General features: G+C 43.5%; 4 non-coding genes across 4 annotated transcripts; 3 read left to right on the top strand and 1 right to left on the bottom strand.

Annotated features, from left to right (window-relative positions):
- Nucleotides 1–7,350: 7,350 nt before the first annotated feature.
- Nucleotides 7,351–7,424, top strand: TRNAN-GUU. Its single transcript has one exon. It is a non-coding gene; the product is annotated as a tRNA-Asn (tRNA).
- A 4,713-nt stretch (nucleotides 7,425–12,137) lies between these two features.
- Nucleotides 12,138–12,209, top strand: TRNAH-GUG. The gene has a single exon. It is a non-coding gene; the product is annotated as a tRNA-His (tRNA).
- A 3,745-nt stretch (nucleotides 12,210–15,954) lies between these two features.
- TRNAN-GUU lies at nucleotides 15,955–16,028 on the top strand. The gene has a single exon. It is a non-coding gene; the product is annotated as a tRNA-Asn (tRNA).
- Nucleotides 16,029–25,286: 9,258 nt separating this feature from the next.
- On the bottom strand, nucleotides 25,287–25,359 carry TRNAV-AAC. Its single transcript has one exon. It is a non-coding gene; the product is annotated as a tRNA-Val (tRNA).
- Between the last annotated feature and the right edge of the window lie 139 nt (nucleotides 25,360–25,498).

The following is a 25,498-nucleotide window of genomic DNA, read 5'->3' as shown; positions in this document are numbered from 1 at the left end:
TTGAGGGTTTGAGAATTTTAACCTCCAGTGTGTGGGCTGAGCCACAGTTGAGACTTCTCTTGGCCAGTCCGGTCAATACTGGCCTCTCTCCGGCCTGTCCTCCAGGGTCAGGGGCAGGACCAGGCAGCCTCAGGCAGCCCCTGTCACCAGGTTGAGAGCCCCACACCTCACGTGGAGCTGGTGGAGAAGCTCCAGAGGGGGCATAAATTCAAATTGCCCAGAGCCAGTGAGGCTCAGGTGAGCAGTGCACCTGGGTTCACGTGGCAACTTTTGGTTCTCAGGCAGCTGGTACCCTCCTGGCCCCTCTGGTTCTGATCCCGTGGCTGGTAATGTCCAGGTAAGAAGAAACCAATAGGAGAAGGGCAGCATCTCCTTTAAAACCTGTACAGTCAGCATCCAACTATGGTCTTGAAGAGATGCAGTGAGAGGTGGGCATAGTTTAGGGGAAAAGAAGAAATCCTCGGTGATTTCCTCATCTAAATGCCTTATGAAGATGAAGTGGGAGCCTGCAGGGATCTGGTCCTCCTGGTGCTGGTGAAGGTGGGTGGAGTTCCCCTCAGCAGCTGGAGCCAAAGCAGACAATCTTGGCCAGGTGGCCAGTAAGTAAGCAGTCCTTCTTCCTCCCTAGCTGAGTAGCACTTGAACTTGCAGCACTGGAACGTGTCCCCCTTGGCTTTTGATGGATTCCAAAGATGTAACAGACAGGTTTCTTTCTTTTTTTAATTATTTTTTTCTCCAGCTTTATTGAGATATAATTGACATATAACACTGTGAGTTTAGGGTGTGCAGCAGGTTGCTTGGCTACAGTTATATATGGCAAAATGATTCCCACCAGAGCATTAACTAGCACCTCCATCCCATCACATAATTCTCATTTCTTTTTTGTAATGAGAACATTTACGATCCAGTCTCTTGCATCTTTCAAATACACATATAATGAAGTGCTTTGACAAAGTTTACACCCAGGTAACTGACATCTTAAGATGTGACGAGAATTTCTTGTCAGTCTAGTGATTAGAACTTGGTGCTTTAACAGCTGTGGGCCAGGGTTTGTGAACCTAAGATCCCACAGCCTGTGTTCAGTCATGCATGCTCAGTCATATCCAACTCTGAGGGACGCCATGGACTGTAGCCCACAAGGCTCCTCTCTTCATGGGATTTTCCAGGCAAGAATACTGCAGTGAGTTGCCATTTCCCTCTGCAATAGCAGATAGGCTTCTTTTTAACAAACTTATTAAGGTGGTGGGACCAGATGCCATGATCTTAGTTTTCTGAATGTTGAGCTTTAAGCCAACTTTTTCACTCTCCTCTTTCACTTTCATCAAGACGCTCTTTAGTTCCTCTTCACTTTCAGCCATGAGAGTAGTGTCATCTCCATATCTGAGGTTATTGATATTTCTCCCAGCAATCTTGATACCAGCTTGTGCTTCTTCCAGCCCAGCGTTTCTCATGATGTACTCTGCATATAAGTTAACTAAGCAGGGTGACAATATACAGCCTTGACATACTTCTTTTCCTATTTGGAACCAATCTGTTGTTCCATGTCCAGTTCTAACTTTTGCTTCCTGACCTGCATACAGGTTTCTAGTTCCCAAATTGAAAACCATTCAAATGTCCATCATGAGGTTAATACATATAATTGTGATATATTCATTCAAAGGAATGATACTCTTCAATAAAATGAAACAAATTTCTGATATATGGCAACAATATGGATTAAAACGTCACCCTGAATGATGAAAAGAGTACATACTCTGTGGACCCATTTGTGTGAATTACTAGATGAGGCAAACTAATCCCTAGTGACAAGAACTAGATCACTGAGTACCTGGGACAGGGACTGGTGGGAGGATTGACTGCAAAGGAGCACAAGAGGATATTTTGGAATACTGGAGATGTTCTTCTACAGGGTAGTGATTCCATGGGTACATTCACTTGTCAAAAGTCATCAAACTTGAAATGGATACATTGCATTGTTTTAAAATTATATCTTAAGAAATTATATTTTTTAAAAGTAATGAGAAAAATTATTCCAAATTTTAATTGCTAGATTAAATTATAATCATTGTTGTTGTTATTATTAGCATTAGAGTTCTTTTAGAAATGTATCTCTCAAGATAAGTTGAAAGTTCAACAGTTTCTTTGTTTTTGTGTTTTTCCATTAAATTTATGCACTATTAAATGGGAATATTTTAAAATAGAGATAGAACCTATAAGAGCTCAAATATAAAAGTTTATTTGTATATATTCTTCTCTCTGTTGATATGTCTAAATGACTCCATCAACATTTACCTACATTAACAAAGTTACTTTTGAATTTAAGATGTTTCAAAATTTTACATATTTGTATTATCTGCATCATTTGAATTTTATAGAATAAACATATATACTTTAGGGGCTTCCCAGGTAATGCTAATGGTAAAGAACCCACCTGCCAATGCAAAAGACACTAGAAATCTGGGCTCGATCCCTGGGGCAACAAGATTCCCTGGAATATTTCACTCCAAAATTCTTGCCTGGAGAATCCCATGGACAGAGGAGCCTAGTGGACAACAGCCCATAAGGGTCCAGAAGTGTCAGACAGGACTGAAGTGACTTAGCATGCACCCACGCACTTTTTGCCAAAACTTGGAAATTTAAAAATAAATTTGAAGGAACATATGTAAAGATGTTAACAGTAGTTCATTCCAGGAGGTGGGACTATGGATGATGGCTTATTTTCTTCTTTATATGTATTTAACATTTTTAGACTTAAAAAATGAATGACCTGCATATGGTGACTGCAGCCATCAAATCAAAAGACTCTTGGTCCTTGGAAGAAAAGCTATGATCAACCTAGACTGCATATTTGAAAGCAGAGATATTACTTTGCCAACAAATGTCCATCTAGTCAAAGCTATGGTTTTTCTGGTAGTCATGTATGGATGTGAGAGTTGGACTATAAAGAAGGCTGAGCACCAAAGAACTGATGCTTTTGAGCTGTGGTGTTGGAGAAGGCTCTTGAGAGTTCCCTGGACAGCAAGGTGATTAAACCAGTCAATCCTAAAGGAAATCAGTCCTGAATATTCATTGGAAGGACTGATACTGAGACTGAAGCTCCAATACTTTAGCCACCTGATGGGAAGAACTGACTCATTGGAGAAGACCCTGATGCTGGGAAAGATTGAAGGCAGGAGGAGAAGGGGAAAACTGAGGATGAGATGGTTGGATGGCATCACCAATTCAATGGACATGAGTTTGAGCAAGCTCTGCGAGACGGTGATAGACAGGGAAGCCTGGTGTGCTGCAGTCCATGGGGCCGCAAAGAGTCGGGCATGACTGAGTGACTTAACAAACAAAGACAATTCTGTCACTGAATCCTTCTTTAACCACTGAAGGTTCCCAAATATAAGAATCTGAGAAGTGCTCCTTAGCAACCGGGAGGGAACACTTTAATTAGCTAAAGTCCATCACGGTTCTCATCCATTTTTTTCTCCCAAGCAGTAGAGGACACAATTGTTTTGATCCGCTCACGTCGTGGGAAGTCTTCTCGATGGAGCAGAGTCACTGCAGAATGAAGGACCTGGCCCTGCTCCGGACTCCCAGTGGTTCGTCTCCCCTTTGGCCCCAGAGCAGCCTGGCCCAGCGGCTGTGTGTCAGGGACCTGGGGTCTCCTCAGATGCCAAAATCTGCAACCCATGCTCCTTTTTTGGGCTGAGCTGGGACCAATGGACGAGATATCCAAGAGTCAAGGTTCAAGTATCGGCCGAACAGCGGCTTTGCATGCTCAGCAGAGACTTAGGAGCAAGAAACTCTGAATAAAATCATAATAAACTGGGATAGGGTCAACTAATATTCAGAATAGTAGACAACCTGAATAAAACATAGTTCTTCCCAGTCAGGTCTGGAACCCTGTACTGGAAAGCTGCCATCCTGGCTAATCAGCGACATCACAGTCCCTCCCCGCCACCATTTACTTACTGGGACAACCGTGCAGTTACAAGGCATGTGGTGTGAAGCCCCCCCCGGGGGCCGGACTCAGGGGTCGCAGCCTCTCCCTTTTGCCCCCAAGACCCTGGGTAACCTGACGAGGGCGTGGCACTGGCTGGGTCGCTGCTCCCCTGGGCGGGGGATGGAGGGGAGGGCAGGGGCCAGGCCTCCGATGGCCAGGGATGTGCAGAGCCGCCTGGGTCCAGCGAGGACACCCTGGGTCAGTTCCACACTTGTCCACCGGGTCCATGTGAACCACGCCACTGGGGGACATGGGAGCTGGAAGACAGGTCCTATTAGGGGAGTAAAAAGTGTCCTAGTTCTAATTAACCAGAAAGGTCCCACTCAGTTTTCAGATTACTGGATTCAGAGTTCAGAGTGCTCACCATTACACCATGGAATCCCTTTGAAAGATACCTGCTCTTTCTCACCAGAAATGGATAAGGGCTTCTTTAGGCTCCATATGTCTGGCTGGTAATCCCAAGGCAGTTCTTCTAGGGACCCGACCTGACTTGTACACTGTTGACTAGTGCAGGTGTTCATCCCCTTTGCGTTCTTTCTGCTCCTCTCCTTTGATTGACTTCTCTCACTTCACTTCTTTTACCTCAGAAAATGAGGTAAAATCCACTTTGGGTTTCAGCCATGGAAAAACCCCTGAAATCTCCATTGTCAACCATGTATTCTGCCTCCGTTTGCCAGTGTCCCATCCTGAGGTGAAATTTCTCCAAATGAGAGTGCTGTTTTCCTTTCCTTTGCTTTCACCCTTTCACCATAGCCCAGAGAGGGCAGATGGTTGTCAGGAGGTGGGATTTCCCTTGCTCACATAGCATGGATTACCTCCAAAGCCACAACCATCTCCTATGTGTAATATATAAATGGTGTCAGCAGTCCAGTGAGAGTGGAGCTGGAAAATTCTATTCTTCTTCACACTTCTGATGGGGGGATAGTCTTTTTTTTTTTTTTACAAGTGTATATTTGTTAAATTTACAAGATAAGTAAAAATGAACAAAACACTCAGACAAATCAGGCCAAACTCACCTGGGGTGACTCAAATCAACTACATGCCACAGGGGCCACAGGCAGGGCTCTGACATTTAGGCAGTCACACATTTTTTGTCAGATTGGTCAAGTCAATTTCATTCCAATTAACATATAAAGATCCAGAAACTTCACAATTTTTTTAAAAAGCACACAAAATCAAGGTACCCAAGAGCACTGATTGCTGGATCATAGAAGGTATGTATCTAAGTTGTCTTACAGTGTAGACAGTATTATGTACACAAAATACTATTACACTAAATATTTACATAAATAATAAGTATAAATCCACATTATGGCTCAGAGTGATAGTCTTTCCTTCTGCATTTTTACCCAATGTCATTTCTTCCCTTATCCAATACACAAAACAGAAAAAGTAGCATCTGTTTTTGATGGCCAAAAACAGGGTCAGAAAGAAGCCCAGCGTTGCCTGGAGACTTATTTTGTTCCCAGAGACTGGACAGAGGTTGACTCAAGGAAGAAGGAGGCAAAGGGGAAGTTCTTTTATCAGGAGGAAGTTCATAGCTCTGGGGTGAGAAGATGAAACTTTTTTGGATAATGAAGAAGTTGAGTGGTAAGAAACAACACAAAGAGCTCTTCCAGGAGAAACTGAAGGTCAGTCAAAGTTTATAAGTGCAAGGATCAGAAATGGTCTCTGGCTGATATAGGAAGAAAAATATGTTGAGAGATTATAGAATAGCCAGGATGCCTGGAAAACTGTGCTCTGACAAGGGGCAAGGAGGGAATCAGGTGAGGTCAGATTGTATTGGGTGGAGATGTGTGTACTTCCCATTTCCTCCAGCCCATAAATCGGTTCCAGACCTGCAATCAGAGAATTTGTGAAGAAGAGCAGTCACAGTAGCCAGTGCCTTGATTCTGTTTACAGAAATTTCTAGAAGCAACAAGCTAAATTAACATGAAATAAATAAAGGTACGGGTTGTCAAAAGATTCAGAGAATAATGACAACAGTATTTATTATTTCACTGCCTATAACGTTATTGATACAATAGTTTCTAAATCCAGGCACATCTGACAACAGAATGAAGAATGGTCTTATTGCTTTCACTTTACAGAAGAAAGAAGAGAGGTACAAGAAGTGTGTTTATCTAAGACCACACATGGGCAGAACCATTCTTACAACCAAGAGTTTATGCTTCTGAGCACAGATTAGTTGGGTCTTTCTTCTCAGATGTGGTTGTGTCAGGATTTCTCAGTTGTAGAGATGGGAAGAAGAGCAAGTAGGAGAGAGAGGGCAAGAGAGGGAGGAGGGATGGGTAAAAGCACAAATTCTTTGATTCTCCCCTCCCTCCCCTTCCCCTCTCATCTCCCCCACTTCCCCACCTCCCTTGCCACCTGCTTTCCTTTTGGGGAGAGCTCTTTGCCTCATTCCCCACTCTTATGGGGACTGAGACAATGCTCCTCTCTCCCAAGCCTCCTGGGAGGTCTCCATGCCCTCCCCCCAAACCCACCTTCCCCGCTTGTTTTTCAATTCCCACCCCTTCCCATTCCCAGTGGACCCCACAGAATGCAGTCTACCCAGCTGGGCTATCTGAACTCTGTCCAATAGGCAGTGTCCAATAAGCTTTTCCATGGCCCACCCCACAGCATGCTGATAAATCAAGTAGCTGGGATAAAGGCTTTTTTAAAAGAACTGTTCACTTCAAAAACTTTTCCACATGTCCTCAGGGGTCTTCATGGGACAAAGGGCTAAAGACGACAATATAGCCATCCAAGTGTTAAGAGTGTCCCGCTGAGTACCAAACCCTGTCCCATGGGTGCAGACACAGGGCGACCAACACCAGACCTCTGCACTGGTGGAAATTACCTGGTGGACACAGGGAACCTAAGCACAACCTTCGGCCCCGGAGGCCTTTGCCAGGGTGGGCAAACTCTCATTCATTGATTGTAAGCGAGGATATGGGAAGAGCCATCATTGGCGCCCACCGAGGGTTCAGCTGTCCTTGGATCTCATTCGGTTCAGGCCCGGAGGGTCCGAGCGCTGGATCCCGGTATCTCTGAGGGCGCTGGCATCTGTGGCGGGTAGGGGGAAGGACGTGGCACCCTTTCCCTGAGGGTAAAGGTCTTACCCTGTGAGTGAGTAAGTAAGTAAGTAAAGTCGCTCAGTCGTGTCCAACTCTTTGCGACCCTGTGGACGGTAGCCTACCAGGCTCCTCTGTCCACGGGATTTTCCAGGCAAGAGTACTGCCATTTCCTTCTCCAGGGGATCTTCCTAACCCAGGAATCAAACCTCAGGTCTCCAGCATTGCAGGCAGACATTTTACCGTCTGAACCACCAGGGAAGTGTCTACTACATGCAGAGGCAAGCAAGAGTTTGCGTCATCGTCTCTGTGGCGCAATCGGTTAGCGCGTTCGGCTGTTAACCGAAAGGTTGGTGGTTCGAGCCCACCCAGGGACGGCGGGGTGAGGTTTTAGAGAATACCAAAGAGACTCACTTTTGCCAAGAGGACACCGGGCAGCGACCGCCGGCGCCGCGAAAAGGGCCACTGAGGTCCGCCTCGCGGGAGGGAGGGGCGGCGTCCACACCGCTGGGCTGCAGGGTCTCCTGGGCCTCGGGCGCACCCCCCGCCTCCTGCGGCTTCCGGGAGCTGGGGAGTAGGCGGGGGCGACCTCTGCTCTCGGGTGCGCAGCCAAGTCTGAGGACTCTGCGTTGGGTGCGGGACCCCGAAGGCAGTCTGGGGGGGCCCGAGGGTCCTCACTTGAGGGGAGATGAGGATCCCTAAAGCAGGGCCCTCGGGAGCCGCCGTCTCCGTGCCTGAGAGAGCTTGAGGCTCCAAGGTTTCTGCATGAGAGTTAAAAGTCGGTGGCTTCGATAGTGGCGGCAGAACCTTGGGTTTTCCTGGGTACAGTGTTCGGTGGCAGCGGTTGTCCCGTTTCCGTAGTCTAGTGGTTATCACGTTTGCCTCACGCGTGAAAGGTCCCCAGTTCTAAACCAGGCGGAAACAGATCGCTTTTTCTCCCCCAGAGATTTGCGTTCTCATTGGCAAAACGAAAAGGCGTGAAAGGCACCGGGTGAGGCAGCTGACGCAGCTGTAGGAGGAATTGGTGACCACCTGAAAGTCCAAGAAAGCAGCCCTCCTTTCTCTGCTCCGAGTCCCTGCGGAGTCCAAGCCCAGTTCATCCCGGGGGGGAAGGACAAGGCTGACTTCGGGTCACCTTTACGTCTGGAAACCCTTTCGGCTCCTTGTCGGGCTCCTGCATCTCTTTCACATGTTCACAGATTGTCACTGAAAACCAAGGAGCTCATTCCCATAAAGTTCACTTGCTTTTTCCACCTCAGCACACTTGAGGAGCAGTCTTATTTTCCTGGTAGAAGAAAAGAGACCGCACCCAGGTCTCACCGTGGGCTCCAGCCAAAGACACGAAAGTGAAGAATTTAAGGCTCCGCAAACTGAGACGGTCGCGGAGGGAAAGGAACCGGTACCTCTGCGGCCGTCAGGAGCGGCCCCGGGGCCAGGTCAGAGATCTGGAGGTAGACGGATCCGCTCATCGCCCGCTGAAAGCCAAGTCAGCGCCTGACTCGAGGGAAGACCGAGGTTCACAAAGAGAGACGCAAACAGTGCTAGAGCTAGACCAGGAGGGACCCAGTTAGATACTTTGTGACATGGTCTCAGAAACAGAAATGTCCCGCAGGAAAGGGGGTTTGAAGGGCGATGAGCAGCCGGTCAAGGGCTGGGAGCCTTGCACAGTTCCACACAGCTCTGGTTTGCTGGGCAATTTTCTGTTCTCTGCATCTCTGGTTTCATCTTTTACACTCTCAATTTTCACTTGGAGGCGCTAAGTCATCTTTTGTGTACAGCTCCCTGGTGGTCTAGTGGCTAGGATTCGGGGTCCACCGCTCTGCGGCCTGAGTTTGATTCCAGGTGAGGGGAAACTCCGTGTCTGTACTCACAGGAGACTTCCTCTTCCTGCTCAGATCAGAATTGTATTTTGCATCAAGATCCAATGCGAAAAAGTTTCTGCACTGAGTTCCTAAATGTCACTGAGTCTGGACCTCAGCGCACTTGACCTGGAACTGGCTGTTGGAGGTGAGATTTCAAAGAATAGCAAAGAGAGATAAGAAAGCCTTTCTCAGCGATTAATGCAAAGAAAGAGAGGAAAACAATAGAATGGGAAAGACTAGAGATCTCTTCAAGAAAATTAGATACCAAAGGAATATTTCATGCAAAGACGGGCACAGTAAAGGACAAAAACAGTATGGACCTAACAGAAGCAGAACATATTAAGAAGAGGTGGCAAGAATGGATGGAAGAACTATACAAAAAAGATCTTCATGACACAGATAACCACGATGGTGTGATCACTCACCTGGAGCCAGACATCCTGGAGTGCATGATCAGAAACAAAGTTAGTGGAGGTGATGGAATTCCAGCTAAGCTATTTCAAATCCTAAAAGATGATGCTGTGAAAGTGCTGGACGCAATATGCCAGCAAATCTGGAAAACTCAGCAGTGGCCACAGGACTGGAAAAGCTCTGTTTTCATTCCAGTCCCAAAGAAAGACAATGCCAAGGAATGTTCAAACCACTGCACAACTGCACTGATTTCTCATGCTAGCAAAGTAATGCTCAAAATTCTCCAAGCTAGGCTTCAACAGTATGTGAACCGAGAACTTCCAGATGTTCAAGCTGGATTTAGAAAAGGCAGAGGAACCAGAGATCAAATTGCCAATATCTTTTGGATCGTACAAAAATCAACAGAATTCCAGGAAAACATCTACTTCTGCTTCACTGACTAAGATTCTAGTCAAAGGAAGCCTTTGACTGTGTGGATCACAAAAAACCCTGGAAAATTCGTAAACAGATGGGAATACCATACCACCTTACCTGCTCCTGAGAAACCTGTATGCAGGTCAAGAAGCAACTGTTAGAACTGGACATGGAACAATGACTGGTTCCAAATTGGGAAAGGAGTACATCAAGGGTGTATAGTGTCACCCAGATTATTTAACTTCTATGCAGAGTACATCATGTGAAATGCCGGGCTGGATGAAGCACAAGCTAGAATCAAGACTGCAGGGAGAAATATCAGTAACCTCAGATATGTAGATGACACTACCCTTATGGCAGAAAGTGAAGAGGAACTAAAGGGCCTCTTGATGAAATTGAAAGAGGAGAGTGAAAAAGCTGGCTTACAACTCAACATTAAAAAAACTAAGATCTCACCAGCCCAGGTTGGATGCATGAGACAAGTGCTCGGGCCTGGTGCACTGGGAAGACCCAGAGGGATCGGGTAGAGAGGGAGGTGGGAGGGAGGATCAGGATGGGGAATACATGTAAATCCATGGCTGATTCATGTCAATGTATGACAAAAACCACTACAATATTGTAAAGTAATTAGCCTCCAACTAATAAAAATAAGTGAAAAAAAAACAAAAACAAAAAACTAAGATCATGGCATGTGATCCCATCACTTCATGGCAAATAGATGGGGAAACAATCTAAACAGTGACAGATTGTATTTTCTTGAGCTCCAAAATCACTGCAAATGGTGACTGCAGCCATGAAATTAAGACACATGCTCCTTGGAAGAAGAGCTATGACAAACTTAGACAGCATATTAAAAAGTGGAGACATTACTTTGCCAACAAAGGTCCATCTAGTCAAGGCTATGGTTTTTCCAGTAGTCATGTATGGATGTGAGAGTTGGACTATAAAGAAAGCTGAGTGCTGAAGAATTGATGCTTTTCAACTGTGGTGTTGAAGAAGACTCTTGAGAGTCCCTTGGACTGCAAGGAAATCAAACCAGTCAATCCTAAAGGAAATCAGTCCTGAATATTCATTGGAAGAACTGATGCTGAAGCTGAAGCTTCAATACTTTGGCCACCTGATGGGAAGAACTGACTCACTGGAAAAGACCCTGATGCTGGGAAAGACTGAAGGCAGGAGGAGAAGGGGATGACAGAGGATGAGATGGTAGTATGGCATGACATGGTAGGATTGATGGACATGAGTTTGAGCAAACTCTGGGAGTTGGGGAAGGACAGGGAAGCCTGGCGTGCTGCAATCCATGGGGTTGCAAAAAACCAGACAAGACAGAGACTGAATTGAACTGAGACATAAAAATGCTTCAAGACTTCATCAGCTACATTTCAAGAAATGTTAAAGGAGTCCTCCAGGAAGACAACACTGACACCAGCTGGAAATCTGGATTTACACAAAGGGATGAAGGGAAAATATAAGATTTTAAATTTAAATCTCTTAGAAATATGGGACAGATTTTTAAAAATAACGGAAGATTGTAGGGTTTATAATGTGCACCATAAAGGAGAAACGTGAAGAGATACAGTTGCTAGTTGTAGCAGGATATTCTGGACTCTCAGTGACCCTGACGGGGCAACCTGATCTTGGTTTAGGTCCAGAAACGAGGGACAGAAGGGTAGTGAAGGAGGCATTTTTTGGAAAGGAAGTGCAGAGTAGAAAGAACCACAAAGGCTTGGAGTACTTACTTAAAAGGTACAAGGAGAAAGTTATCCTTGGGTAGGCTTAGAACCACCAACTTTCCGGCTAACAGGCAAAGGCGCTAAACGATCGCGCCACGAAGCTCAATACATTAAATGGCCTTCTCATCGCCTTGGGTGCCGAATGCCCCAGCCACGCCTCGCTCCCCTCCCCTCGCAGAAACAGCGCCCCTGAGGCGCCCCGGGACTGAGCCGGGAGGATAGGATGGGGTCGAGGGAAGCTGAACACTCGCTGAGCTCCAGTATTTCTTGGGTTCTTTGCTCCGCCTTCACCCGGCCGTCTGAGCCGCTGGCGCTGCCCTCCCTCCGCTCGGCCGCGGTCGGTGAGGCGAGAGCTGGGACCGGCGGCTGGGGAGGGTCGGTCCAAGGGACAAACGCGAGGAGCCGGGGAAGAAGCCGGCGACTTGGGGACGAGGACAGTTAGACTTCCCAGACAGCACGTGCCGGATCTGGGGAGATGAGAACTGGATTTTTATTTTGTTTTGTTTTCTCATCGTGTATCAGAATTGAGAGGAAGAGAGCGGAAGCCAGTGAAAGAGAGAATAGGAACACCTGAGTAAAGTTTCCAAGAATAAAGTAGGGCAGTAATTGAAATCATTTCATGTCAAATGACATAGATTAAGGACAATTGTCAACGCTTGGGTTGTGGTGCGCCGTGATCGTATAGTGGTTAGTACTCTGCGTTGTGGCCGCAGCAACCTCGGTTCGAATCCGAGTCACGGCATTAGGTTACACCTGGCATCTCCCTGTTTTTTTTTCTTTTCTTAAAGCCCTTAATGGTCTACACTGGGTTCTCTGAAATGTGACCGCCAATTCTATCCAAAAAGGAAATTATTAAGGTGTGTAATCACAGAACAAAATGTACAAATCATTAATGAACAGCTATTTGATGTGAAATCATCACCAGGATCAAAATGCAGAAAAATTTTTATCAACATAGTGTGGAAGATACACTTTGATATATGATGAAGCCCTTTGATAGATTTTCCGGGTAATGCCTATCCATCTCCTGCTACTCTAAGCTATTCTGATGGCCACCCCACAGATTAAGCTTGTCCTTTCTTCAAACTCACCTAAATGAATATACACATTTTACTATCTAGGGATTATCAAGCTGAAATTCTGAAGTCGAGCTTCCCACTAGTAAGGCAATCACGGAGTTCAGCACAACGCGTAGGCAGTGGACAAGTCTTTGCCCTGGAGAAAGCCCCTTCAAGATCAGGTTATCTCTGCTGCCAGCTAACTATAAGCACCGTACCCCGAGGGCCACCATCTTCCATTCAGGGTCACCCTCCTCCCCTCTACCCTTACCAAATCACTCTCTGCAAAGTAATTCTAGCAAAGATCTCCCAATTCTCCTGCCCCTCCCCACACAGGCAGAGCACACTCTCTCATGCACCAGACTGACTGCCTTTCAGCAGCTCTTCCAGAGCCACACACACCCACAGCCACTGTGCTGTCTCATCTACTGCTCCCTCTGCAAGCTTGGTCCACACCCCTACCCTCCATCCACCACCCCCTCTTCCTCGCTCACCTCTTGCCCTACAGTGGACATAACATTTATCCTAACAGGTCTTCTCAGTGAGTGTCCAAGGGAAAAGGGACAATGTGTCCCCTACTTGATAGAGACCACAGGGATTCCAAACAACAGCAGCTGGAGAGTCAGGACATTTACCTGGATCACCATTGTATTGATATTCTGGTATTGATTTTTACACATACTTTCTGCTTATGCCAACAATAACAGTTTTCCCTTTGTGGTAGTGAGATGAATTGGAAACTCAAATACTAAGGAAATGAATGTGAATGAATGGATTGAAAGAGAATATTTAAAAAATGTAATCTACCCTCACTCTACTGAAGAGTAGGTGGAAATGGCAAAGGCCTGAGAGGTTGGGTGAGTCTGCTTTTGGTGGGTCAGTCATTGGATTTGAAGCAGCCACTCCTGGGAACTCCCCAAGCTTGGGTCTGGTCTCCAAGGAATGCTTCAAAGGATTCATCTGCACTGCAGTGATGACCACAGGACCTGATTTCATTTTCCTGGGAAGCCTAAGCCAGGGTCTTACTGGATCACAAAGGTGGATATTTTAATAACCAAAAGTTATAAGAAAATATTCTTGACATTTTTACTCATCAGGGAAATAAACCTTAATACTACATGGAGATATCGTTGCCCTTCAGCATGCTTGTATTTAAAAGAATTTTACATCAAAAGCTGACAGTAGTGGAGCAATTGCATCTATAGTAGTCAGTTTGAAATCATTCTAGAAGACTGTTGGCAATTTCTGATAAAGTTAATCTTGTACCTACTCCATGACTCCAAAATTGCAGTACATCCATGAATGCAGAAGTATACAGAAAGATTGATATGGAATACTCATCAAAAGACCAAGAATATTCATCAAGGACACCAATTAACATCAAAAAACCCACCAAAATTACTCCAATAACACCAAATTAATAAGTGATATACATAACAGTATGAATATGTTTAATGAACAAAATGTTGGATAAAACAAAAATCAATAACAAAAAATGTACATTCATTCATTTGAGTTTCAAAAGTAGGCAACAATACATGATTGCAATAGACTTCAGAATTAGTAATTAAGCGATCCTGTGTAGGAATTGCCTGGAAAGGGTCTCAAATGACATTTCTAGGATGGTAGCAGTTTTCTATAACTTCCTCTGGGTGGTGATTACATTTGCCCAAGGTCACAAATTGTGCCTTTGAACTAAAGATGTGTGCTTTTTACACGATGTGGAGTATAGTTCAATGATTTACTGTTTCCATAAAAATTAGTGGATGGTGGGTGGAGACAAGCTGCTGTAAACTGTGATGACTAGTTTGCATTTTATTGTAAACCCATTGAAAACTCATTCTCCTTTAGTGTAAAAAAAAATACTGATATTAGAAATACCTTTTCCAGAAAAAAAGTCATTGACCATGTCATTTCGTTAGTGCAAGCTACAGACAAAGCTCCTTGAGAGGCGATATTTCCACTTTGGGGATATGTTCTGCTCAACAGTGAGACAAGCAGTTGACCCAGGTTTTGCTTTGACCAGCCCGCTTGTGTGCTGTGGGATTTATTCCTCACAGAATACAGATGCAGGGCCAGCAGCAAAGTGCTCTCTAACCACTGCTAAGCGGCATAACTCATGCTGGAATTAAAAGCAAAATGAATATTACTCAGCCATTAAAAAAAAAAAGAATGAATGAAATAATGCCACTTGGGGCAATGTGGATGACCCAGAGATTCTCATATTGAGTGAAGTAAGATGGACAAATATGGTATCACTTATATATGGAAACTAAAACACAAAAACAAAAATGATACAAATGAAATTATATACAAAACAGAAATAGACCCTCAGGTGTAGAAAACAAGCTGCTGGTTACCAAAGGGAAAAGGGTGGAATGAGGGATAAATTAGGAGTTTCAGATTAACATATATACACTACTGTGTATCAGATAGATAACCAATATGGACCTCTAGTGCAGGGAGGGACCTAAACTCAATGTTTTGTAATTAAATAAATAAATACAATATTTTGCAATAAAAACCTATACAGAAAGAGAATCTGAAAAAACAAAATGAATGTATAACTGAATCACTTTGTTGTACACCTGAAACTAACAACACTGTAAATCAACTATACGCCAATTTAAAAAAAAAAAGCAAATGGAAAGAGGTTATAGACACTAACTTGATATAGCCTGGATATGAAGCAAGGTTGCTGCCACCACAATCCGGCACTATACACTATACAAATACAATGCACAACGTGACTTCAGGTAAATATCTCGACAGAAATAAATCCACACTGTTTTATTCCTGGACATTTAACAGAACTTCGTGCTTTTCTCTCTTTCATGCTCTTCTCCGATTCTTCCTCCCCATTTTGCTGCTTTAAAAAGCAGTTTTTCTTTCTCAGGATCTGGCCCGAGCCTCTTCACAGACTTCCTGGAAGGTCTCCTGGCAGGTTTCATCCACGTCTTTGCTCTCGCTCCTTTTCACGTATCCTCTTTGGACGTGATCTCTTTCCCGTTAAGCCACACGGACCACACCTACTAAACCGCTGCCCAAAGGTGCAGATGGCCGGGTGAAGGTGGAGCAAACCCGGAGCCGTCACTGAGGCCACCGCGGGTTCAGCTTCCCTCGGGCCCCCCTCGGCTCAGGCCCAGGGCGTCTCCGGGCGCTGGCATCCGAGGCGGGTGTGGAGTAAGGCGTGGCAGGGACGCTCGGTTGCACCTCTGTCTTCCGAATCGCCCGACGCCCGGCTTTCTAACGAGAACGAACTCTGAGTGGACTTTTCTCTCCGACGGCCCGAGGCTTGGAGACCGAGCTGCTCTCCCGCGAGAGGCAGGTGGCTTCGCCTGCCTTTGTAGGTATGCTTGCTTTCTGCGGGGATGAGTGAGTGAGCGAGTGTTAGTCACTCTGTTGAGACCAAGAAACAGCAGGTGTCTAGTCTCTGTGGCGCAATCGGTTAGCGCGTTCGGCTGTTAACCGAAAGGTTGGTGGTTCAAGCCCACCCAGGGACGTGTCCCAGCCTTTTGGAGTGTAAGTGATGTGACTGATCATTTCTAGTCTGCACATCGTCTCCCAAGCTCCACTACTACAGTCTTTTCCCTTGTGTCTTGTATACACAAACACGAAAACCTATATCCAGATAGTCACTGATCCTCAGATAGGGTCTCTGGAGGAAAACAGGTCACTGAGAGTCCTGGAATTCAGGCAAGAGTAGGCTCATTATCTTTACCCTGTAAATTCCTTTCACCAATGAAGTTTCTTCCACTGTTTGTAGTAGCCTTTATTTATCCCTTTCCATATACTTTTGTAATTAATTTGGTTTTATGCTTTCCTTATGACAGTCATTCTTGCATGCATGGCTACAGGATAGAATCCTGGAAGAGTAATTGCTCTGTCATAGCCTTTACATGGTCTGTATATAATTCCTTTTTCTTGCCTTTGTTGACTTATTGGGTGTAAATATTTTATTATTTCAGCAACTGCTTTGGGCATTATAGCTTACATACATCTGTAACTTAGCACAGTCTGCCTTCAAGGGATGGCACACTTCCTCACATTTCTCCCCTGCCTGCCCTTATGCTTATGTTGTCCTGTATTTTACTTGGCATATGTTTTGAATCCAAAATCCAAGGTTATTACTTTTAAAAAAAACTGCCCCATGTTTTTAAAGAGATGTAATTGATTAAAAAAATCATAATTTCCCACACATATACCATATCTCTTTTCCTTCCTTTGTGTACATCAGGAATTCCAGTTCATGTGAGTTCCCTTCTTCTTGGAGGGCTCCTTTAGCTTCTCTTGCTGTGTGGCTTTTCTGGTGACGAAGTCTTTAAGCATGTGTATGTCTATAAATGTCATCATTCAACTTCTGTTTTCAAAGAGATTTGGGGATTGGGTGAGTAGGCGTAGGATTCCACCCTTTTTCACTCTCAGTCTTTAAAAATATTGCTTCACTGTCTTCTCACTTCCGTTGTTTTTGATGAGAAATCTGACATAATCTTTACTTTTGTTTTCTGAATGTACTGTGTATTTTCTTTCTGGCTCATTGGACATCTTTTTTTCTTTTATAATTGATTGGAGCACTTTAATTACTCTGTGACTAGGCGAAGTTTTCTTCCTGTTCCTTGTGCTCACAGTTCATTTGGCTCTTTAGATGGGTTTATAATTTTCATTATGATTGGAGTGTGTCTTCTTGGGTTTCTTCAAAGTTTTTTCCTTCAAAAAGTTTCTCCTGGTATTTTTTTAGACTCCAAATACTCTTATGTTAAGCCTTTTAAAGTTGCTCTACCATTCAGTGATGCTATTAATATGTTCAGTTAAAAAAATTACTGCTATTTCATTCTGAATAGTTTCAGTGGTTCAAGGCTTTGTATTCCCTAATTTTTTTCTTGCAATGTCTAACTTGTTGCTGATTCACAGATGTTATTGTTTTTATCTCTAAAGTTTGCTTTTTGCCATTTTTGTATGTTCCACATTTCTAATGAACCCTTTGGACATATGTAACATAGTCATGGTAACTGTTTAAAGTTCTCTCTGTTGATTTTTTCATCATGCCAGTTCTGGTCAGTTTTGACTGAGTGATTATATTCTTCCTTTTGCATCATATTTTACTGCCTCTTTGCATGCCTGACATTTATTGTTGTTGTTTAGATGCTGGACATTATCAAAATTTCCTTTCTGGATACTAGCTACTTTGATATTCCTATGAATTATTTTGAGTTTTGTATTGAGGTACAGTTAGGTGACTTGTAAACAGTTTGATCTGTTTGGATCTTGCTTTATGATTTTTTTTTTCAGTAGGTCAGTGTAGGGCTGATTATTCTAGAGCTGTGTTCTTGCCCTAAGGCTCATGAGTTACATAAATAGTCTAGTCTGGCTGATGACATGAGTACTATTGCCTGTCCCATGTGAACACCAGGCACTGTTCCATGATCTGGCCCAAAATTTCTTTTCTTGGTCTCAGGTAATTCTCCACAAGTGTACTCTTATCAGAACTCTGTTTATTACTTCAGGGAGATTGTTTAGTATCCCTGGATATCTTTTTCTCTTTCATCACTGGACCTTTGTTCTCTGAACCCTGGCTGCCTTGCTCTCCACCAAAACTCAGCTTCCTCTCAACAATCCAAAGAGCTGGTCTCAGATCGCTCTCCTCATGCCCAACCTGGACATGCTCTGAAAGCATTCCCGTGGGCCAATGGTGGGACTCACCTTGTTTCTCATTCTCAGGGACTGCTGTCCTCTTTTGCCTAATTTCCTGTGTCTAGAAACTGACATTATATATTTTCCTTCTTTTTTTCCTGTGGGGGCAGGCAAGAAAGGGAGGGTGAGATTTCAAGCAGGAGGGTAAATCTGATTTTTGTCACTCCAAATACAAAAAAGCAAAATGGCTGTCTGAGGAGGCCTTACAAATAGCTGTGAAAAGAAGAGAAGCCAAAAGCAAAGGAGAAAGGAAATATATACCCATTTGAATGCAGCATTCCAAAGAATAGCAAGGAGACTTAAGAAAGCCTTCCTCAATGATCAGTGCAAAGAAATAGAGGAAAACAATAGAATGGGAATGACTAGAGATCTCTTCAAGAAAATTAGAGATACCAAGGGAATATTTCATGCAAAGATGGGCTCAGTAAAGGACAGAAATGGTATGAACCTAGCAGAAGCAGAAGATATTTAGAAGAGCTGGCAAGAATACACAGAAAAACTGTACAAAAAAGATCTTCACAACCCAGATAATCACGATGGTGTGTGATTTGTAGGTGTAAATATAACTTTCTTTCCACAACACTTCCTAGGATTATCTGGCATGCCACGACGCTACTCCGATTACCCGGATGCATACACAATATGAAACACCATTTCATCCATAGGCTCATTTATTTCTCTAACAGCAGTTATATTAATAATTTTCATTATCTGAGAAGCGTTTGCATCCAAACGAGAAGTCTCAACTGTAGAACTAACAACAACAAATTTAGAGTGACTAAATGGATGTCCCCCACCATATCATACATTTGAAGAACCCACATACATCACTCACCTAGAGCCAGATATCCTGGAATGTGAAGTCAAGTGGGCCTTAGGAAGCATCACTATGAACAATGCTAGTGGAGGTGATGGAATTCCAGTTGAGTTATTTCAAATCCTAAAAGATGATGTTATGAAAGTGCTGCACTCAATATGCCAGCAAATCTGGAAGACTCAGCAGTGGCCACAGGACTGGAAAAGATCAGTTTTCATTCCAATCCCTAAGAAAGGCAATGCCATAGAATACTCAAACTACCACACAATTGCACTCATCTCACATGCTAGCAAAGTAATGCTCAAAATTTTCCGAGCCTGGCTTCAACAGTACGCAAACCATGAACTTCCAGATGTTCAAGCTGGTTTTAGAAAAGGCAGAAGAACCAGAGATCAAATTGCCAACATTCACTGAATTATTAAAAAAAGCAAGAGTTCCAGAAAAACATCTACTTCTGCTTTATTGACTATGCCAAAGCCTTTAACTGTGTGGATCACAATAAACTGTGGGAAATTCTTCAAGAGATGGGAATACCAGACCACCTGACCTGCTTCTTAAGAAATCTGTGTGCAGGTCAGGAAGCAACAGTTAGAACTGGACATGGAACAACAGACTGGTTCCAAATAGGAAAAGGAGTATGTCAAGGTTGTATATTGTCACCCTGCTTATTTAACTTATATGCAGAGTACATCATGAGAAATGCTGGACTGGATGAAGTACAGCTGGAATCCCGATTGCTAGGAGAACTATCAATAATCTCAGATAGGCAGATGACACCATGCTTGTGGCAGAAAGTGAAGAAGAACTAAAGAGCATCTTGATGAAAGTGAAAGAGGAGAGTGAAAAAGTTGGCTTAAAGCTCAACATTCAGAAAACTAAGATCATGGCAACCAGTCCCATCACTTCATGGGAAATAGATGGAGAAACAGTGGAAACAGTGGCAGACTTTATTTTGGGGGGCTCCAAAGTCACTGCAGATGGTGACTACAGCCATGAAATTAAAAGACGCTTACTCCTTGGAAGGAAAGTTATGACCAACCTAGACAGCATATTAAAAAGCAGAGACATTACTTTGCCAACAAAGGTCCATCTAGTCAAGCCTATGGTTTTTCCAGTAGTCATGTATGGATGTGAGAGTTGGACTATAAAGAAAGCTGAGCACCAAAGAATTGATGCTTTTGAACTGTGCTGTTGGAGAAGACTCTTGAGAGTCCCTTGGACTGCAAGGAGATCCAACCAGTCCATCCTAAAGGAAATCAGTCCTGAATGTTCATTGGAAGGACAGATGTTGAAGCTGAAACTCCAATACTTTGGCCATCTGATGCGAACAGCTCACCCATTTGAAAAGACCCTGTGATGCTGGGAAAGATTGAAGGCAGGAGGAGAAGGGAATGACAGAGGATGAGATGGTTGGATGGCATCACCGACTCAATGGACAGGAGTTTGGGTAAACTCCGGGAGTTGGTGATGGACAGGGATGCCTGGAGTGCTGCAGTCCGTGGGGTCACAAAGAGTTGGACATGACTGAGTGACTGAACTGAACTGAACTGAAGGCATCTTATGTGTTCCTAAGTTGATTTCAATAGTTGGTGTGCCAGTTTGAATTTCCATCTCTCCAAATCCATGAAAGAGCTTTTTTCTTCATATTTTTGCCTTCATGATGAACTTTGCACCCATCTATATGATTATCTAGTAAAAGAACGGGTACCGTCTTGATTCAGCTAAGCCAGAGGTACAACAAAAGTCTAAGTGGACATTACCTAGATATACCCTACTGTACATGTTCAACAGCTTAACTTCCAAGCTGTTTAGAAAGCATTCCAATAATTGCAATTATTTTTGGTAGTGACCTACTTATTTGAGTCTGAGAAGACTGAACAGAATGATTTCCAGTTGCTTCACACTAAACTTCCAGTTTATGGATAGGACAGGGGAAAAAAAAACACTGGTCTCAGATATTTGTTCTTCTTCCCTTTTCTCTATGAATACATTTTTGCCATCTGGATGCACACATTTAATGACTGGTCACCCTCTTATTCAAGACTGTGTTGGAATGCCAATAACTCTGTCTTTATGATTCCTTGACAGTGTTTGGCTCTTTCTGCAAAAATTATCCCATTTGAGACAAATTGTTGGGACCAATAGGATTCTGCACCTGACAATCCATCTTGTGCAGACCTGGTACCAAGAGTTATTAGTCGACCTTCCCTGAGCTCTTCTGTTGAATCTCATGAGCACTGAGGCTTTCACACAGTAAATCTAGTTCATGGACATTCTCTCTACTCTCTCAGTGTGTGTCTTTGTCTGTCACTCTCTGTCCCTCATACTCTAGGCCTCCCCCAATCTACCTAATTTCTTCTCCTTTTCATCTTTCCAGGACATTGTACTAGATTGCCTTTAATCACTGAGCAGTTCTCAGGCACTTATTAGATGCTAGGCCCTGCTGTGGGCAGGGGAAAGGAAGAAAGATGCTGAATGGTGAGTCAGCTCAAGGTCTCTGCCCTGTGGAGCTCACATCTGGAGGCAATGAAAAGGAGTAGTGGAGCAAGAGCAGAAATGGTTCCTGGCAGTTTCCCCCAGGCTAATCTGCTCATCTTGGCCTAGGGTTCTAGCAGTGATGAAAATAAGAGAAGCATAATAAAGATGGATGACTTCAGATTTAGTAGGCAGAAAACTAAGAACCAAAACAATTTATTTTTTAATTACATAAACAAGCACTTCAGGAAAACAGTAGACGTTCAGCAACAGCTTCCCACTTCCTGGAGCAGACATTCCGTGTGTTCCACAATTCTTATAGTGACATTGATGGAAACAGTCACCAATTTCCCATAAAAGGCACCTGAGCCTCCTCTCAACCTGTTCACATATGGCCATTCTATAATCTACAAACATAGGAGGCAGCATCATAGGAAAATAGTGTTTCTCATTTCTATCCTGGTTATACATGATACAGGCAAAGATCACACAGTGGTTAATTTAATATCAGTCAAAGAACTCAGATAAACATAGACCTTAAAATCAAAAGTTGAGCTGACACATAATAGAGAAATGCATATTGGAATCATACAGTAAATGATACCCCAAAGTCTAAGTGGATTGATTATGATTTCTACAATTATAATACTATATCTGCATGTAACATATATTATACAGTATATTTAGTTTCTTGGAACACATAATTTTAAGTTTATAAACTTAAATATTTAACCAATTAAAATTTTTATTAATTTATTTCTTTATTTGTGTTATTTATCTGCACTAGGTCTTCCTTGCAGTATGTAGGATCTAGTTCCACAACTGGGGATGGAACCCAGGTTCCCTGTATTGGGAGCAAGGAGTCTTAGCTCCTGGACCACCAGTGAAGTCCCTTAAATCTTTTGATAAACACGTAAAACCAGTAAAGAAAACTTAGGTAGTTCAGTGTTATTAGAATTTGAAGAGAAAATAAATCCAAGACTGTGCAAACTAGAGTACTTTGTTACCAATATTTTCCATATTATTACAATATTTGAATTTAGACCAAAATTATGAAACTGTGTGATACATATAAGAAATATTCTCTATAAATATAACATTTTCTGTGTGATTTTATGTCAATTATTAGAATAGAATGTTAATAATATTTGAGAATTCTTATTTTCAGCTTGATTTTTTTCTTATACCTAGCATACCAGGTACATACTAACTTATCTCTATGATAAAGTAAAACCAAACTTTCTGTTTTTTCTTCTTCATTTCAGTAAGCAATGAAGCTATATTTCAGTAAGAAAAGTCAAAGTCCCCTTGGATGTTATCCGCTGGAGTTCTCATTGTAGAAGCAGTATCAGTACCCCCACTTTGGACATCCCCTTGGGAAGGAAATGGCAAACCACTCCAGTATTTTGCCTGGAAAATCCCATGGACAGAGGAGCCTTGCGAGTCACAGTTGATGAGGTCCCAAAGAGTCAGACTCGCCTGAGTGATTGAGCACACGCACATACACACACTACAATTTAGAATGCCAGAGAGAAAAAGATTTCCCTGGCCAGGAGTCTAACATGGTCTGGAGTGGTGAAGGTACCAAATCCTAGCCACTAGACCACAAGCGAATCTTGCAAAGTATCTGGTTTTGTGTCTCCGGGTAAAAACTATAAAAGTAAAAATTAACTTCTTGAGATGCTAAGAGCAGGAAAGGAGGTGATTGCCAGTGGTGCAGGGCTGAATAAAGCTGTGCAAGTCTCCCAGCTCTTGCCCTTGGGTTCCATCCTCGCCTAGCTTTAGCATTGTGTGCAGCAGAGCCAAGGTCAAGCTCCCTTTCTGAACCTCTGCTGTCTGTATCAGAAAAAGGTGCAGACGGGCTCTCAGGGGGTGATGGGTGGATCTGTCTACTTCTTGATCTCTGACCTGGCTCAGGTGCCTCTCCTGATAATGGCATGTGTATGGACTCCTTTCATTCCCGACAGCTCAGTTAGAGAATTTCTTTATTTGTGTCTTTGGCTCCAGCCTCAGGTGAAGACTTGGGTTTGGTTTCTTTTGTTCTCTAATGCAAACCAAGTGTGCTTCAGAGGGATGAACTTCTTGGTTTTCAGAGCCATACTGCATGTCAGGGTGTAGAGGAGATTTACGTGACAGAGGAGCTGAGGGGATTTCTGGATGGTAAAGGTGATATTTTTCTATTGTTTCCCCATCTATTTGCCATGAAGTGATGGAACTAGATGCCATGACCTTAGTTTTTTGAATGTTGAGTTTTAAGCCAAATTTTTCACTCTCCTGTTTCACATTCATCAAGAGGCTCTTTAGTTCTGCTTCACTTTCTGCTATAAGGGTGGTGTCATTTGCGTATCTGAGGTTATTGACATTTCTCCTGGTAATCTTGATTCCAGCTTATGCTTCATTCAGCCTGGCATTTCGCATGATGCACTCCACATAGAAGTTAAATAAGCAGAGTGACAATATACAGCCTTGACATACTCCTTTCCCAATTAGGAACCAGTCCATTGTTCCATGTCCGATTCTAACTATTGCTTCTTAACCTGCATACAGATTTCTCAGGAGGCAGGTCAGGTGGTCTGGTATTCCTATCTCTTGAAGAATTTTCCAACAGTTTGTTGTGATCCATACAAAGTCAAAGTCTTTGGCATAGTCAATAAAGCAGAAGTAGATGTTTTTCTGGAACTCTTTTGCTTTTTCAATGATCCAGTGGATGTTGACAATTTGATCTCTGGTTCCTCTGCCTTTTCTAAAACCAGCTTGAACATCTGGAAGTTCATGGTTCATGTATTGTTGAAGCCTAGCTTGGAGAATTTTGAGCATTACTTTGCTAGCATGTGAGATGAGTGCAATTGTGTGGTAGCCTGAACCTTCTTTGATATTGCCTTTCTTAGGGATTGGAATGAAAACTGACCTTTTCCAGTCCTGTGGTCCTTGCTGAGTTTTCCAAATTTGCTGACATATTGAGTGCAGCACTTTATTTTTGGGGCTCCAAAGTCACTGCAGACAGTAACTGCACCCATGAAATTAAAAGATGCTTGCTCCTTGGAAAAAAAGCCATGACCAACCTAGACAGCATATTAAAAAGCAGAGACATCACTGTCAACAAAGGTCTGTCTAGTCAAATATGGCTTTTCCAGTAGTCATGTATGGATGTGAGAGTTGGACTGTAAAGAAAGCTGAGCACCGAAGAATTGATGCTTTTGAACTATGGTGTTGGAGAAGACTCTTGAGAGTCCCTTGGACTTCAAGGAGATCCAACCAGTCCATCCTAAAGGAAATCAGTCCTGAATATTCATTGGAAGGACCGATACTGAAGCTAAAGCTTCAATACTTTGGCCACCTGATGGTAAGAACTGACTCATTGGAAAAGACCCTGATGCTGGAAAAGATTGAAGGCAGGAGGAGAAGGGGATGACAGAGGATGAGATGGTTGGATGACATAACCAACTCAATGGACATGAGTTTGAGTAAGCTCCAGGAGTTGGTGATGAACAGGGAAGCCTGGCATGCTGCAGTCCATGTGGTCGCAAAGAGTCGGACACGACTGAGCAACTGAACTGAACTGAACTGAACTGAACTGAAAGGTGACCTGAAGTTGGCCTTGTTCTGTGCCCTCCTTGGAGTAACTCATTGTGGCCTGGTGTCCACAGTGACTCAGACAAAGGAGGCCTAGTTTGTAGTGCTGAGTAGGCTTTCGGGAAGTCACAGAACTCCTTCTATGATTCTTGCAGGCTTTTTTATGTTTAAAATGCAAATCAAAAACTTTGGGATAAAGTGAAGCTGTTTCTGCCTGGTTTCGAACCAGGGACCTTTTGCGTGTTAGGCAAATGTGATGACCACTACACTACAGAAACCACATGTTCAAGTGGATCTAGTGACATCCCAGAAAAGTATGTTTGGACACAACTTGCCCTCAAACTTTGAAAGGAAGAGAGCTCTCTGAGCATAGAGGATCCCTCAGGTATGGAGACTGAGGTTCCTGAAAGGCCCTGG

The sequence above is a fragment of the Cervus canadensis genome, chromosome 2, assembly GCF_019320065.1.
Source record: "Cervus canadensis isolate Bull #8, Minnesota chromosome 2, ASM1932006v1, whole genome shotgun sequence".
In the NCBI taxonomy this organism is placed as follows: domain Eukaryota; kingdom Metazoa; phylum Chordata; class Mammalia; order Artiodactyla; family Cervidae; genus Cervus; species Cervus canadensis.
This window is presented reverse-complemented; position numbering and strand designations above follow the sequence as displayed.